Below are 6,363 nucleotides of genomic sequence, written 5' to 3'. Positions count from 1 at the left end.
CCATAAAATGACATATTCCAAATTTTTTTACAGTCAAGTAACGGACAATGGGATGATTTTTAAAACTTTTTTAGTGTTTTTTTTGGTGAAAAATACGTATTTTTCTGAATTCTGAGTACGCTATCAAATTGGGCGTCTAATTTTACATAAAACTCCCTTTGATAGCAAATTTTCTAAACTTTAAATAATTTTAGAAATGGTCACTCATTATCACTATTTTTAAAAATCGAAAAACTGCAAATATTTCGCTAAAATCAAACTTTCGGTGGCTATATCTTGAAAACAGAGCCTTTTATCAAAAAATCTGTAAAGTTCTTTTCGATTGGAAATTCAATTTTAGGGTATGTTATCCATTAGTGGACCCCTTTCCTATAGTGGACCCTCTGAAGGGTTTTTAATGGAAAATTCAATAAAATCACACTTTCAAGCGTGTTGTTGTCTACAAATCTTTTATTTGGCATGTTCACCATCATTTAGAGCAATGTTGACTGACATTGAATTGTCCTTTTCACCAAAATAAGTGTTTTGAGTTCGACATCTGAAATCAGCCATGGCCACTAGCATTTTCATAACAAAACTGCATTTATATTTTATGATTGAATTAACCATCTAATCATTTTTTGACTGATTATTTAACTTCAGCAAGTCGAAGTAATGTAAGTTTAAGGATATTTACTAAAATAAAGCGAAGAAATGCAATTTTCTAGCAAAAATTATGGGGGTCCAATATAGGACAACGAAAATCCAAACTTTTCCAAAAGTGGACCCCTGTTAATTAAACCTTCAAAAATGATGAAAACTGTGTATTCAAGCAAAAGTTTCTCTAAAAAATACAATAAATGCTTGTTGTTATCAACCTAAACGCATATTTTTTCAATTATGAGTATAAATATAGCTGTTTTCATGTTAAAAGTACCAATAAAGCTGAAGCCTTAAGAATTTATAATTAATCAAAACTATAGTTAATTGTACTTAACTGAAGCACCATAATTGCAGTTTGAAATGATATTTAATAATAATAAATCAATAACAAAACTTTTTTTTTCCAATAAACATGCGTGGTTTTATCAGCAACTGTAAACAATTCTATTGTTTAGTATCGCACGGATAGAAATCCTGTCCGAAAAACCATCAACAAATTGTTTTAAAATCGATAACATCGATTGTTTTCGATTTCGTTTACAATGTTTTCAAAAATGAAAACAATTTCATCGATTTCGAAAACTTTTGTGTTCGAAAACGCAACTTTTTCCGTCACACTTTTTCGAAGCGTAACTACTGTCAAAACGCAGCCTAATTCTAAACGTCAAACAAGCTCTCGTGACAGTTTGTTTATACAATGTTTTTTTTTTTTAGTTTTCGGGTGAAGTAACCGGAGAGCCGGAGAAGTTCCCGGTGACCAGATATTAACTGGTTCCGTTTCGACGGTGTTTGTGAAATGATGTGTGATGTGAATAAATAAAAGCTGCAACAATTGGTGCACAGTGTCCAGCTGCAAACACCGCCATCAAAGTCGTTCCGGCCAACCGGGTCGAGCTTAATAGTGCTTTCTGACCTCCTCCTCCTCCTCCTCCTCCTCCTCCTCCTCCTCCTCCTCCTCCTCCTCCTCCTCCTCCTCCTCCTCCTCCTCCTCCTCCTCCTCCTCCTCCTCCTCCTCCTCCTCCTCCTCCTCTCCTCCTCCTCCTCCTCCTCCTCCTCCTCCTCCTCCTCCTCCTCCTCCTCCTCCTCCTCCTCCTCCTCCTCCTCCTCCTCCTCCTCCTCCTCCTCCTCCTCCTCCTCCAGGGCCACCAGAGGAAGATGTTGTCCAGCGGGAGAAAGTCATCAACGTTCATACCCTCAGAAGCTTGGTAAGATTTGAATGAACAATTTTCAACAAAACTCATAATCGATCGATCTAATCGACCTTCCCCCTCCACAGGCTGCGACGCCGTCCTCTTCCAGATCTGCAGCCACCTCAAATTGAACCACGACGACAAGAAAAGCGACCCGGGACAAGGCGCATCAAACGAACTTGAGCTCCGTCGGCATCCTGGAGCCGATCGCGGTCAAGCTTCGGTCGTGCAGAAGGCGCTGAATACCCACACTCACACACTACATTACACTCTACCACCACAAAACAACAACATTCTTTAATTCTTCAATTCTAATTTAAAAAAAACTAAAAATCTAAATTTCTAATTTTTTTAAGTGCTCTAAAAATTTAAATTCTAAAATTCTAAAATTCTAAAATTCTAAAATTCTAAAATTCTAAAATTCTAAAATTCTAAAATTCTAAAATTCTAAAATTCTAAAATTCTAAAATTCTAAAATTCTAAAATTCTAAAATTCTAAAATTCTAAAAAAATTTTAAAATTCTAAAATTCTAAAATTTTTAAATTCTAAAATTCAAACATTCTAAAATTCTAAAATTCTAAAATTCTAAAATTCTAAAATTCTAAAATTCTAAAATTCTAAAATTCTAAAATTCTAAAATTCTAAAATTCTAAAATTCTTAAATTCTTAAATTCTTAAATTCTAAAATTCTAAAATTCTAAAATTCTAAAATTCTTTAATTCTTTAATTCTAAAATTCTAAAATTCTAGAATTCTAAAATTCTAGAATTCTAGAATTCTAAAATTCTAAAATTCTAAAATTCTAAAATTCTAAAATTCTAAAATTCTAAAATTCTAAAATTCTAAAATTTTAAAATTCTAAAATTCTAAAATTCTAAAATTCTAAAATTCTAAAATTCTAAAATTTAAAACTCTAAAATTCTAAAATTCTAAAATTCTAAAATTCTAAAATTCTAAATTCTAAAATTCTAAAATTCTAAAATTCTAAAATTCTAAAATTCTAAAATTCTAAAATTCTAAAATTCTAAAATTCTAAAATTCTAAAATTCTAAAATTCTAAAATTCTAAAATTCTAAAATTCTAAAATTCTAAAATTCTAAAATTCTAAAATTCTAAAATTCTAAAATTCTAAAATTCTAAAATTCTAAAATTCTAAAATTCTAAAATACTAAAATTCTAAAATTCTAAAATTCTAAAATTCTAAAATTCTAAAATTCTAAAATTCCAAAATTCCAAAATTCTAAAATTCTAAAATTCTGAAATTCTAAAATTCTAAAATTCTACAATTCTAAAATTCTTAAATTCTTAAATTCCAAAATTCCAAAATTCCAAAATTCCAAAATTCTAAAATTCTAAAATTCTAAAATTCTTAAATTCTGAAATTTTAAAATTCTAAAATTCTAAAATTCTAAAATTCTAAAATTCTAAAATTCTTAAATTCTTAAATTCTTAAATTCTTAAATTCCAAAATTCCAAAATTCCAAAATTCTAAAATTCTAAAATTCTAAAATTCTAAAATTCTAAAATTCTAAAATTCTAAAATTCTAAAATTCTAAAATTCTAAAATTCTAAAATTCTAAAATTCTAAAATTCTAAAATTCTAAAATTCTAAAATTCTAAAATTCTAAAATTCTAAAATTCTAAAATTCTAAAATTTAAAATTCTAAAATTCCAAATTAAAATTCTAAAATTCTAAAATTCTAAAATTCTAAAATTCTAAAATTCTAAAATTCTAAAATTCTAAAATTCTAAAATTCTAAAATTCTAAAATTCTAAAATTCTAAAATTCTAAAATTCTAAAATTCTAAAATTCTAAAATTCTAAAATTCTGAAATTTTAAAATTTTGAAATTCTCAAATTTTCAAATTCCAAAACTCCCAAAGTCCGTTATTCTCAAATTCCCAAAATCTCAAATTCCCTAATTCCCTAATTCTTTAATTCCCAAATTCCCAAATTCCTAAATTCCCAAATTCTTAAGTTCTCAAAATCCCAAATTCCCAAATTTTCAAATTCTTAAATTCCCAAATTGCCAAACTCTTAAATTCTCAAATTCCTAAATTCCTTTATTCTCAAATTGCTAAATTCACAAATTCCTCAATTCTCAAATTCTTAATTTCCCAAATTCCTAAATTCTCAAATTCCCATATTCCTTAAAATAAAATCAAAAATTCAAAATTTCAAAAATTCAAAAATTAAAAAATTCAAAAATTCAGAAATTCAATAATTTAACAATTCAAAACTTCAATTATCCAAAAATTTCAAAATTCCTAAATTCCTATATTCCTAAATTCCTAAATTCCTAAATTCCTAAATTCCTAAATTCCTAAATTCCTAAATTCCTAAATTCCTAAATTCCTAAATTCCTAAATTCCTAAATTGCTAAATTCCTAAATTCCTAAATTCCTAAATTCCTAAATTCCTGAATTCCTTAATTCCTAAATTCCTGAATTCCTAAATTCCTAAATTCCTAAATTCCTAAATTCCTAAATTCCTTAATTCCTAAATTCCTAAATTCCTTACTTCCTTAATTCCTAAATTCCTATATTCCTAAATTCCTAAATTCCTAAATTCCTAAATTCCTAAATTCCTAAATTCCTAAGTTCCTAAATTCCTAAATTCCTTAATTCCTAAATTCCTAAATTCCCAAATTCCTAAATTCCTAAATTCCTAAATTCCTAAATTGCTAAATTCCCAAATTCTTAAATTCCCAATTTCACATATTCCCAAATTCCTAAATTCCCAAATTCCCAAATTCCTAAAAAAAATCTTAAATTCAAAAATTCAAAAATTCAAAATTTCAAAAATTAAAAAATTAAAAAATTTAGAAGTTCAATAATTTAACAATTCAAAACTTCAATTATTCAAAAAATTCAAAATTCCTTTATTTCTCAATTCCTTAATTCCTAAATTCCTAAATTCCTAAATTCCTAAATTCCTAAATTCCTAAATTCCTAAATTCCTAAATTCCTAAATTCCTTAATTCCTAAGTTCCCAAATTCCTAAATTCCTAAATTCCTAAATTCCCAAATTCCCAAATTCTTAAATTCCCAAATTCCTCAATTCTCTAATTCCTGAATTCCCAAATTTCCAAATTCCCAAATTCATAAATTCCTAAATTCCTTAATTCCTGAATTCCTAAATTTATAAATTCCTAAATTCCTAAATTCCTTAATTTCTTAATTCCTAAATTCCCAAATTCCTAAGTTCCTAAATTCCTTAATTCCTAAGTTCCCAAATTCCTAAATTCCTAAATTCCTAAATTCCTAAATTCCTAAATTCCTAAATTCCTAAATTCCTAAATTCCTAAATTCCTAAATTCCTAAATTCCTAAATTCCTAAATTCCTAAATTTCTAAATTTCTAAATTCCTAAATTCCGAAATTCCTGAGTTCCTAAATTCCTAAATTCCTAAATTCTAAATTCTGGTTCTGGGTTCTAAATTCCTAAATTCCTAAATTCCTAAATTCCTAAATTCCTAAATTCCTAAATTCCTAAATTCCTAAATTCCTAAATTCCTAAATTCCTGAATTCCTAAATTCCTAAATTCCTAAATTCCTAAATTCCTAAATTGCTAAATTCCTATATTCCTAAATTGCTAAATTCCTAAATTCCTTAATTCCTTAATTCCTAAATTCCTAAGTTCCTAAATTCCTTAATTCCTAAGTTCCCAAATTCCTAAATTCCTAAATTCCTTAATTCCTAAGTTCCCAAATTCCTTAATTCCTAAATTCCTAAATTCCTAAATTCCTAAATTCCTAAATTCCTAAATTCCTAAATTCCTAAATTCCTAAATTCCTAAATTCCTAAATTCCTAAATTCCTAAATTCCTAAATTCCTAAATTCCTAAATTCCTAAATTCCTGGGTTCCTGGGTTCTAAATTCCTGGGTTCCTGGGTTCCTAAATTCCTAATTCCTAATTCCTAAATTCCTAAATTCCCAAATTCCTAAATTCCCAAATTCCTAAATTCCTAAATTCCTAAATTTCTAAATTCCTAAATTCCTTAATTCTTAAATTCTTAAATTCCTAAATTCCTAAATTCCTAAATTCATAAATTCCTAAATTCCTAAATTCCTAAATTCCTTAATTCCTAAGTTCCCAAATTCTTAAATTCCTAAATTCCTGAATTCCCAAATTCCTAGATTCCTAAATTCCTAAATTCCTAAATTGCTAAATTCCTAAATTCCTAAATTCCTAAATTCCTAAATTCCTAAATTCCTAAATTCCTGAATTCCTAAATTCCCAAATTCTTAAATTCCCAAATTCCCAAATTCCCAAATTCTCAAATTCCCATATTCCTAAATTCCTGAATTCCTAAATTCCCCATTTCTTAAATTCCCAAAATCCCAAATTCATAATTTCCTAAATTCCTAAATTCCTGAATTCCCAAATTCCCAAATTCTTAAATTCCCAAATTCTCAAATTCCCAGATTCTCAGATTCTCAAAATCCCAAATCCCAAATTCCCAAATTCTTAAATTCCCAAATTCCCAAGATCACAAATTCCCCAATTCCCAAATTTCCATATTCCCAAA

At 27.5% G+C, this 6,363-nt stretch overlaps 1 long non-coding RNA gene across 1 annotated transcript; it reads left to right on the top strand.

Moving 5' to 3' along the window:
- The first annotated feature begins 1,760 nt into the window (after positions 1-1,760).
- Positions 1,761-2,147, top strand: LOC119765921. The gene is made up of 2 exons (XR_005276932.1): positions 1,761-1,847; positions 1,919-2,147. It is a non-coding gene; the product is annotated as an uncharacterized LOC119765921 (long non-coding RNA).
- The last annotated feature ends 4,216 nt before the right edge of the window (positions 2,148-6,363 follow it).

The sequence above is a fragment of the Culex quinquefasciatus genome, chromosome 2 (genome assembly GCF_015732765.1).
Source record: "Culex quinquefasciatus strain JHB chromosome 2, VPISU_Cqui_1.0_pri_paternal, whole genome shotgun sequence".
Taxonomy (NCBI): domain Eukaryota; kingdom Metazoa; phylum Arthropoda; class Insecta; order Diptera; family Culicidae; genus Culex; species Culex quinquefasciatus.
This window is presented reverse-complemented; position numbering and strand designations above follow the sequence as displayed.